Consider the following 12,211-nt stretch of genomic DNA (forward strand, 5'->3'; position numbering starts at 1 on the left):
AAACGAGAGAGAGAGAGGGGAGAGAGGAGGAGGGAGATGACAAGTGTCATTCCCCATGCATGAATAATATATGCGCTTAGGAAGAGACTGCGAAACAACTTACGCTATTATAATAGTATTTGTGCAACAATTTCCGCAGTAACTCCTGTACCATAGATCCACTAAGAGACCGACGTTTAATGAGTTCGTGTCTCTTATCCTCGTCCTTACCTACGTCTCCAGAACATGTTCCGCTTAACATCTGCGACCTTAGTTTGGAATTCGTGTATTTGTATATAATATACATATGGTATAAGTAACTTCTAATTATTCATTATTATTTAATACCAGAATTTACGGAGCATACATCTAAGCTTCTATTCCATAACTCTTAATGACAGTAATAATATCGTTATATTGTCGTTACGCAGAGTTTTTTACAAAATCTGCGCAACAACAATGTGATATCGTTACTGTCATCACGAGTTATAAAATAGCGGCCCATTATTGCGACATTGAGTCGACACGTCTCAATAAAAATACAAATATTTTATGATAACACAACTTACTGATGATATATTTTTTTTATGATGTAATCTCTATACAAGAGCCAAAGAAAAAAATTCCAACGAATTCACTCAATGTAATGAGTTCAGTGCATATTATAGAACTATTTCTTTTTTTAGCTTTTGTCGAAGAGATTGCAGAATGCGAATGTATTTTAGATTTATGTAGAAATGCCATGTCACAAAAGGCTAAAAAATATTTAAACATCCTCTCGAGAGGAATTGCGGGCCGATATCAACATTAAATGGCCCGAACTAATCATCTATCGTAAATTGCGTCCGGGAAATTGCGCCCGCATTTGCGCGATAATGACTGCCATCAAGCGATAGAACCTTTATGCCGTGCAACGAATATTGTTTTCGTTGAGCGAAACCTTCGTGTCGTAGAGACGTTAGTAGACAAAGCGGGAAGTTTTCTCGGCCGCGGCGGCTCCGATAGAAAATACATCTCTTTTGGCATCATCGGATGTTAGAAACGAAACACAACAGGGCTAAAGAAACGTTGATAGTAATTTAAGCGTCATCGTGTGCCGCTGCGTTAATGGGAGCCTTGTTTCTCTCGCGCACCCCGTCCGCTCGTCGCTTACCTAAATACCGGAAGTGGTTTTCTCCACGTCGACACGCTCACGTCGCGGTAGCCCTTCTCAAACCACACGGAGAAACAAAAAGTACATGGATGAAAGGAGGATTAACCACGGCTTTGCTTTTCAGCTTTAAAAAAAAACTCGAGCACATAAAATAGATAAACTAAAAACAAAGAGACCATCATTCAGAAAACTAAAGTAGAATCTTATCAGAAAAAAATATTCTACTGTTAGATGACATAAGAGAGCTAGAAACATATAATGATGACATGCTTCTTTTTTAAATTGCAGATAAATTATTGTATTGCATATATAATATATACGTAATTAAGTTAAATCTAAATTAAATGATAGTTCGTCGTAATTATTATAAATAATTATGTTAACAAGTTGTATACATTATATTGATTCATATAATTACGAATATGATTTAATTAAAAATAAGATTTTAAAATGACTGTTCCCAACTACATGAAATAATACATAATCGATTCCTTTAACGAACTAGGAACACTAATTTATTTCTAAATTCGCTGGACTTACATATCCTATAAATTTTATAAAAGTATTTTCTGTGATATCATAAAATAGCAATTTGTTTTATGATATTGAAAAAGTAAATATAAAAGGGGAATTCACTCAACTTTTAGGAACTTAATCTCTTTAAAGTTGCCTTTTGAACACTCGCGTTGTCATTCTCCTAGCTTGCATCGTTTCAGACAGCCTAGCAAAAACCTCAACTTATTCGATTAAACCTGCCTCCTACCTATACTCGCAATAAAGTTCAATGACCGTAAACGACGCCATGCTCAGTGAGTAGCCTCATATCGTTCTTCCATTCTTACATTCACGAGAAAGCTACGTTAACTCGTACGACATACAATGAAATAAAGCGAATAGGATCCGTGGAGAAAATAGGATCGAAATATTGAATAGATTGAATCTAAGCCGATAGCATTTAAATAGATAAATTAAAAAAAAACCTATCTATAAAACAGAGCAGCAAAACTTATGTGGTTAATCAAAGAAAGATTAATCGAAATAAATACCGATATAATGACGATTATATCTATTGTGATTGTATTACGTTAATGATAAAATAATTTTGACCTTCAAATTCTTAACATAACCTTATATAGCCTATTTTACTGTGTATTTGCGCCATATAAACGAAGGTCCCATAAGCGCCGAATCCACATACACAGCCGAGGGATTAAAGCGACCACGTATTCCCCACCGTCGTCATAACCCACATAGAGGGCATCACACCGAGAGGTAGAAAGGGGCTGGAGGGTTCCCAATGACGTCAGATTCGCGCGCACGAGCTTACACAGATGCGTCGATAACCTACTCCGAAGGATGCTGTGTTCTCTGTCTTCCCATCGACGTGCATTTCGTATATGCGTTTATGTTCATTTAAATCCGTCCACCTAAACATATGTATAGGAATATAAAAAAAATCTGTCACGCATAACAAATTCGATTATTCTGACTCTCGAGAAATATATGCGACTCACACGGAAAGACCGGATTAAATTTCAGGACGGAGGAGACTGTGATAGAAGCAAGTTTCGAACAATGCAACGTCGAGACTTAAAAGAGAATAGAACAGAAATGAAAATAAGACAAAATGATAATTCTATTCTTTGATAAAAGATTGAAATTGATATAGAGTGCCGAAAGGTCAGAATTAATGAAATGCCGAAAGCGGTCGAATTAATATGAGCCAAATGAAATTGGCGGAAAGGTCAGAATCATACATAATGCGCGTAGATATCGTTTGTAGGCTCATATCTCGTACATAACTCGTGAATTAAACATTAATTTATCACTCACCAATCCGATGCTCAACAGCGGAGTTATAACAGCAACGTCGCTACGACGATTCTGTAACAAAAAGAATATAAAATCCAAATTAAAACAGAGCAAAAAGATCAATCACAATATTCAAAAAATATTTACTAAATGCAAAGTTCTCTTGAAAATAATCATATAATTTTTAAAATATATAATTCTTGTAAGGCTCGAATTTTTTAATTCACCATTCCGTTATATTTATAAAAACAATTATACATTTTCTTAAAAATACATATTGATATTTACAAAATTTCAAAATAATTTAAAAATAATCCTTTTTTTATAATTAAAATTTTAAATCATTTTAAACCTTTTTAAATCATTAAAATAAAACGACTCAAGAATAAGATACAGAAGAAAGATACTAATGTTACATAAGTAAAAAATGATATTTACCGCAAGGTTGCTCCGCCGGTGCCTGATCTCTGCCAGATCTCCTCCTCCTCTCAGAATCGGGTTGACATCCTCTCGCACAGGACACTCGCGTAAAACACTCGCGAGTAATACACTAAAATCGCGCGCGGACTAATTATTTATGAAAGTCTTTCGCGCGACACTGCGATATTTCACGTTTACAAAACCCATGATCCATGATTTCCATTTCGATCGGTGGAATCAACACCACATGTCGACGAGTACACGCGAAACACACGGTGAATACCGAACAAGAGTTAAGCCCCACACGAAAGAAGACGAAATCGATCGTATCGAGTCCATCACCTCTGATTTACGCGAAATCACGTTTAAAATTGGCTCAGGCATACGCCCTAACACTAGTTCTAGTGTGACACAAGTGGTGCTGTACCACGAGCGATTCGAAAAGGCTGGTAGACGTGACAAGCGCCTCTAATAAAAGAAAAGTTGGTACCCATTGCCGAGTCTAACAATTTAGACGATTCAGGAAATGGGATCCAACCCCTCGTCACGAGCTAGGTCTTGAAAAAATCTAGTCCTACTAAGAGCTAGGCTCTGACCAAGTCAGATTAAACGTGATAAATCAGCTGGTAGATAAACGCAGAGAAATGAGCGCCCTGACCAGAGTTATCCAACTCCTTTTTGAGCGACCACCAGCGAAATTCTGTAACTCGTTGTGCAATCGTTATAAACTCATAACGACTGTATAAAGAGTAACAGAATACACACAGAGATGAATCCGAGTCAATCGATCGCTTCTTACCTCTAAGGGCCGAACTGTTTGCCGACAGACAGAGCGTGTCCTCAATTAGCCGACAGCAACAGTAGTTGCTAAACCGCGCGAACACGTGCGTGACATTACGCGACCGGCCTCACCTCGTGAGAGGCGTGAGAGCGTTGCACCAGTGACCGGTCACCTGCATTAAGCAGCAACGTCTCAAAGAGAGTTCCGCTTTCCTGTCGAAACATCGAAGATGTGATTCCACCGTCGAAATAGAATCTAATCGAATGGGTTTTGTTAAAAGTCCATTAGTCCGATAACTTTAACGGCACTCCCGAAACAAACGCGCGACGCGACAAACCGGCTGCGGTTCGTTCATTTTTATTTAAATCGGCGACGAGGGTACGTTAGCTTCCCCGTCATTGGATTTACTCGAAGAGAACGATTTTACTCAATATCTAAAATTTTATCTAGATATATCAGACAGATAAATCCGAAAATTTTTAGATACTTGAGAAAAACCGTTCTTTTCGTGTATATCCTCTGGATACTGAGCCCTCCCACCACGTCAAGGTGTACCCGTGAGAGGGAAGATATTATCTGAAAAAATGTAATATACAGCTATTATCTATACTACTGTGCAATTATCGGTTAACTTTTAGAAAGGAATATCAAAATATGTCAATTCGCCACCATTGCGAAATAAATTCAAAGTAGATAAAAGGACTGAATCTCTTATTACGATGTCTATAAGATATGATTAAAATCAACTGAAGCTAGAAATTAATAAAAAAAAAGAAATATTTCCTTTTATTACTGATAAATAATTTCAAAGTTACACTCAATTTTTTATCATATCACGAAGGATGCACGAAAACGAAAAATTAATTTAATTATTAATTACGCAAATTATATTAACTGTGAAAAATTCTGTTTTTCCATCGCGTTTTTATTCCAAATGAATGAACCGTACGAAATATCTGTTCCGTGATTCACGATTGTCATCTCAATTCTTTTATGAATAATTAATCGTGCAAGCTAGTAATCGTGAGAGTATTTATAAAATACAACGTTTCGTATTATATTTAGTATTTTTCGCGATTATGTTTCAAAAAGAAATGTAAAGAAGAAATGTAAATATCCACTGCATATTAAATCATATACGACACGTTGATGATAGAATAAATTAACTGTATATTTTACGGAAAAATTCACACAGATATCTTCTATGGATCATAAAAACATCAATATACGGCCTGAAATCATACAAATTTGTATAACATTAAATATATGCAATGTGTGTGTAGAAATGTAATTTACACATATAGGTATTTTAAATATCGAATGACTTTACAGATTTTATTGCAGTCATTTTTAATTCATAGAGTTACGTTATTTTCAGCATGATCGACCTCTTTTATTATATGCCACATGTCTTAAGGTCTTTTACGACATTTCAAAATACGTCACACTTGATACCGCGTAATCGTCACATCTGTCACCTAATGGAGATGAAAAAGTAGGTCTGCCCGTCGAACTGACGTGAGTGAAATCATAGATGACATTTTTTCTTTTTTCCGAGCATGCTCAACCTTTGAGTCAGCAGTGTTCATGATCGACGATCGTCGAAATTTCTCTCGCATGTACGATTTTAGCAATCTCGTCTACGTGTGCCAATCGATCGGGCGCCGGTGATTCGCAAGATTTTTATGTATCGGCAAAAGCTCGACGGTGCGGAAGAAGTCTGAACACGCAGAAGGAGCGAAAGGATGATGAGCGACGGTTCGCTTTACGGACAGTGACAAATGGATCTACCGGTCCATCATCCCACGTCCCAAATGTATCTCGCGGCGTTACGATCGGATGGATGTCTGCTCGTATCGGGCACGTCCTATTTCGAATTCTTCTGCCGGTTTTTCCATGTTATCTAGCCTGACCTCGCAAACGATCCGCGTCGCGCCGATCTTTTCCGAGACCATTACGCACGCTATTTATATTATCGCCTATCATACAAACATAACATCTTCTGCATGAATACTATTGTCCGTATATACGTGCGTCCGTGTATGTACGTCCTTTGTGTGGGACAAAATGGGCAATTAAAGGTAACTTTGGTATTTACGCCGCACGAAGATTTACGTTGCAGAAGTTAGCAAAAATAGAAAAAATAATATGCACGCAACCATTCTGTTATATGCCTTTACTTTTATAAGTTATTGTGTCATTTGACGTATTACTTATAAGCGTTATTTGTAAATTTTTCATGAACCGTGCATCCCACCCCTTCCCTCTATGAATAGCCATATATTCCAACCCTATGAGATACACAGCAAAAATGTAAGTGTTTAAAAAAATTCTTTTTTAATATATGAAAAATAAGTATTTCAGAATTATAATATTTTTTTGTAGTAGTAGACAGTACAAAGTTTTTACTGGATAGTTCATTTATCTTAAATATAGCAGTTTTTGTTAGATGCGACATATATACCGGAGTAGTTATCCGAGAAAAAGACAACGCGCTCGTCTCGGCTTGACGGTACTCTGGCTTTGAAAAATGATCAAATGGTTTCTCAAACATCACAGTCTATATCTTTGAATATCTATAAAAAAAGATCATTTAAAAAGACTTCGTATAAATTTCTGCAAACGTTACTACATTTATTGCAATATTATGTGCTGCATTAAATATTGGTATTCGTTATGCATTGAGAAAGAATTTAATGTCAGTAACATAAAAAGCTTTATCTCTGCAAAATCTTCTAGCGATACAATTCGCAGATAAATCTTCACAAATATTCATGTTAATTATCATATTCCAATGCTGATATCATTAACCTATCGAATAAATTTGCGGTTAAAAGCCGATAAATTTTATCAGATTCAAAAACGTACATAAATAATTATTGCCCAGGGACTGAATAGGGAAAAAGGAAGACAGAAAGAGAGAAATATAAATATATATTTAGATGGAGAAATATGAGGACTGAAGTTTCCAACTGTGATATCGATATAAAAAGGAAACACGTGGTACTAACCGGAAGAGTGCGATCGCATACTTATGACTTCCTGACTCTCCCGCAACGGTGGTTCTGCCCCGAAATTAGCGTAAATCACATTGAAAAACATAACCGCTCGTGCAACCAGCTCTCACTGATTATATATAGTGTCCGGCGACCGGTAGTACATAAAGTCGCTTTTTCGTCCGTAGTCCCGCTCGCTCGCTCGCTTACTATGAATAATTCATAACTGATTCTCGCACAAACGCTTGATATTTGGCAAGGAAGGATTGAAACCCCCCAGGATTGAAACACAAAAAAGGAAAAGATGTGAAAAGTTAGGACAATCAACCGATCGAAAAAGAAGAAAGAAGGTAAGAGCGGTATAGCGTCTCTATAGTCGATAACTTCTTAATTGCGAAGAGAGTCTCTTACAAAAGCTTTGAGACCTACCGCCTTTCAAAGACACCAGCCCACTCGACATGGTCGACAATGTCGGGGAAGTTGCCGGCAGTTGTTTGACATTAGCTCGAAAATAAATTACGCAGAACGTTGCTAATTCAAATGTCAGCGAACGAGGTCGACAGAAGCGTCGTCAAAAATATTTATTCCTGCAGAATATCCGGAAAAATGAAATATGTTTCTCATACACATTTATTATCAATATTTATCTCTGCGTCAAAATACACATATGTATCTATAAATTCACACACATTACGAAAATTGAATTTGCTTGCAACGATAATTTTATGCAAACATTTAACAAGACTGAATATCAGTATTGAAATTACGTATCAAAAAATATTTATACATTTGTAATTGATTATAATTATAAATAGTGATATAATTATAAAAACAATTCACATACACACATATAAAAAAATTTATACTTATTTTTGGAAACAAAAAATAACAAATAAAGAAGAATATTAAAAAAGAATCGATTTTTGCTAAAAAAACATAAGTAAAAAAAATTACAGTGTTTTTTTTATAAATTTTTATCTTCTAAATATGATAAAGTTATTAAAAAGTTTGTGGCGTTTGGAGAACACCACGAAAATGAGCAGACATTGAAATTTGGATAAATACACCATGTTCATACTCAATTTTCGAGATGTCTCCCAAATGCTATAAACTTTTTAATAATTTTATCATATCCAGGAGATTAAAATCTATAAAAAAACATTTCTTTTATACCTTTTTTGGGCAAAAATCAACTCTTTTTTAACATCTTTCTTTGGTATGAGATAAATGAGATTGAATATCAGAGTTAAATTCACATAATGATTAAGTAAAGAAACTCTTCCACTTTAGTTCATTGAAATTCTAAGTTTGCTGAAAGGGTAAAAGAACAAGGAAAAAGCAACTTGCTACTTATATGCATCGATTTGAAGCTTACTGAACCAGAAATAAACGTAAATTTCTAGAAAAAATCTGGAGACGGTTTCTCATCTTTTCTTAAAGGCAAGGAAATTGCAACGAGTCGGAAAAGTTAAAAGGAACAGGAAAAGAAGACAGGACAAACGAAAGGAATAGAAGCTGACAGAGGATGCACAGATCGTGTGCAGAAGAAATGTTGGAGTCGGAGGTTAAGAGCTCTTAGAAATCCGAGAGATTGAAATTCGAGGCGTCTTCGTTCGCTCGGACGGTCCTCCTTATTTACGAGACTTTCAATTACACCGATTCGGCCCAGGCACCGTAATGTCTGCCATTTTTCTTCAGTACACGCGTCACGTGACTGCGCCACGGTAATACTATTAAATCAGCCGTCCGCACAATTGCGCTACAATCATTCCTCTACCTGTGATCAACGCTATTTCGCACTATTAAATATCAAAGCAACATCAAGAGGAATTTATTATTAATTATACAATGATAGGTTGATAAATATCACGATCAGGGAGATACATATTAAATATGGCAGAATACATTTGCAATTGCATTAGAGAATTATGAGAATATGATTAATAAATTTCTGTAATCGGAATTTCTAATTAAAGTGATATAAAATTTGATATAAAATTATTAATCGACCTAATTTCGATTGAATATGTTTATCCGTCTCGATCATCATTAATTTAATATTACGCCGCTTCGCACATGAAAATAGTGAAGCTTGTATGTACATTGGCCGTGTTCCGATATACACTTCCAGTACTGAAAATCTATAGTTCACGTACACTATATAGATTTTCAGTACTGGTAGCGTATATTGGAACACGGTCTCTGTCGAGTTCATAATTCGAAACAACACAGAATAGCAAGAAAAATGGATTTCCACAAAGCACAGAAGAGACTTTCTCGTGAGATCTAAGAAACGAGCGAGCTTCTGAAAACATTGTCTGGCGCTTTTGGAACAATGAAGCATGAAACGCTTAACTATGGCGTGACATTTCTCCAACGGCCTTCTTGAAGATCCGTAAAAGAGACGCGCGTTCTTTCGTCTGGAACACAGACACCCACGAAACCTCTCCCCAGCCTCGCCAATACTAACCTCGAAGGATATCTTTTATATATATTTCAAGCGATCGAAAATGTCATCTTTCTTCACGGAGGATACTCTGCCCTTTACTATCTTTTACGAGCAAGCAAAAGGATCCAAATCTCGATTTGAAATAGATTAAAGAAATTGAAGACAGCAAAACCTTTACGTTATGTGCTTGTACAAAAAGGAGGATCATAATATAATAAAATGCCGACATTTAAATATTTATTTAAAGAGAAAAGAACGCATCCATTATATTGCGTATACATTTGATCGATATTAAGAATGCGTTAACAAAATAAATCATCATACAAAAACGGAAATATTGTTGAATTTGTAATTGAGTGTTCTATTTTTTTATACCATATTGTGCATGGAAAGAATGATTTTGTTGAAGTATCTAAAAATTTAGCTAGATACAGATCTGAAAATAGTTTTGTTGGACCATCAAAATAATTACGTAGGAAACTCAAGCATGATGAGCAATGCTGCAAAGTTTTGACATTCTAGCAACCAGTTTGAATATTCTGCATAATTATTTAAATAGTCCAACAAAATAATTTTCAGATTTGTATGTAGCTGAATTTTAAGATATTTCAACAAAATCGTCTTTTCTGTGTCTATGTATATCATTGAATAATTGATATGAACGTTTAGCATAATTAATTATACAATCATAATAAACGTTTTAAATAAAACAATTTACTAATTTCTCTTTATCCCGCGTGCATATAATCGTCTTTAATAGAAAGATATTTTATAGAAATATATTTCGCTTTATTGCGAAAATTATAAACAATATTTGTACGGAAATGAAGTGACTCCTCGTAATGTGTCGAGAAACAGTTTATCTATATTTTCGCGCGTGTATCTACACGATATCATCTACATCGTATTATTCGCACCTTGTTCCCAGATATCTGCATCCAATCGATACAACTAACCTCTGACCTATTATCGCAGCTTGACAGCAAGTTCTTCTTCGTTATGAGATATCGTTTCGCGAGATTTAGATTATGGTGGTCGCAGCAAATTGTTCGATAAAACTTTTTCCGAGACTCATATAAACGTCTAAATGATTAAAAACACTTCGTTCACCAAGTTTTTCACTTTATTCTAAATCATTCTACAAAAATAATGATGCATTTAATTATAATTTGTTAAGCATATATAGATATATGAACGTTATTGTAATTGTACTATAAAATTATCGACTGTAGAAGAACAAATTGTCGCATAATATATTGCACCGAGATAACGACTCTTTTATTTCTTTTCTGACGTCTAACGCGAATAACTAATATTTTTTGTTTAATTTAATAATTTTTTAGAGTATTATTGATTTTCTAAATTTTTAGTTTTGCATAAACGAGTAGGTACAATCTCAAAATAACAATTGAGGCTTTCACTAAAGAGCTTGATGTTTTGAATCACAAAGTAGACCAGGTACTTAGACAGCGGTTATTTCCTTGATTTTATATAAATGATTACAAAATCCCGTGAACCTAATCGCGGGGACACATTGTAGATTGTATAACTCACGCTTAGAATCTTGGTCAGTGGAATAGAACGCGGCAAACATGCACGATCTTGATTACTCTAATTCGTGCAACACTTTACAAGCTCGCTAGGTTTACTTCTATTGTAGGACTATGCGCGCAAGCTGATGTACGATACGTCTCTCGAACATTCTGCTGACTCATATGTGCATTGGTTGTAGGGTCAAGGCTTTTCTTACATCTGTTTTGCTCAATGATATTGAATAATGCACGAATCAAGCACGCACGACATTATTATTAACCCAATTAACAGAAATTATCAAAACCTTTCATCAGACATTTATATTTGAAAATTAATTACTTTTGTTAAGGCGATAAATGATAACTATAAGTGAAATTTTTATACTGGTACATCAATATAATATTTTCAATTATCTCTTTTCAACACTATTTATCTGTTGCACTGCCTTATATCTATGTCGGACGAATAGAAAAGATACAGTAATTACAGATATACTGAGAAAAATGCTCTAGTTGTCTCAATAAGAAGTACAAACAAAACAAATTCTGATCATATGAATCAGATTCCTAATTATCGTAATTGAATTGATTATTTCGCGAAGTTTAATCTAACAAACCAGAATGTTTACCAGAACTACAAGTGTATTTCTAATTGAATTTATCAGAATTTCAATGAATGCAACAAACATACCTCTCATAATACCAATGGCAATGTGCTATTATTTCATAGAACTTAAATTCCTTGATTTACTAAAAAAATGTACCACGCAATGTCTTATCACAAAAATTTTAGAACAAGGAAAATTATTGTCAAAGCAAAACACAGATCATTGCAAGTAAAAGTGAGATTACGTTCACCTATGTATATAATGCATTTCTATCGTCTCTATTGTTTCGACTAAAGCATGCAGCGATTCGTGCGACTCGAAATGACTGTAGATATCGCTAAGATATTGCGTGATCTAACCAAGGTCGTTACCATACGTGGCTTCGTGTGATCCGGGAATGAACACCGCACCAAGTGATTACGGTCTTGGTCAGACCAAGCTGAGCCAAGCAGAAAACGTTTTCGGAGTTGCTCCACTTAGT

General features: G+C 35.2%; 1 protein-coding gene across 5 annotated transcripts in view; it reads left to right on the plus strand.

Annotated features, from left to right (window-relative positions):
• Positions 1–12,211, plus strand: part of Rdl (Resistant to dieldrin) — a 75,339-nt gene that overhangs the window by 28,598 nt on the left and 34,530 nt on the right. The gene's annotated exons all lie outside the window — the stretch shown is intronic.

The sequence above is a fragment of the Mycetomoellerius zeteki genome, unplaced genomic scaffold (assembly GCF_001594055.1).
Source record: "Mycetomoellerius zeteki isolate Tzet28-1 unplaced genomic scaffold, Tzet1.0 scaffold122, whole genome shotgun sequence".
In the NCBI taxonomy this organism is placed as follows: Eukaryota; Metazoa; Arthropoda; class Insecta; order Hymenoptera; family Formicidae; genus Mycetomoellerius; species Mycetomoellerius zeteki.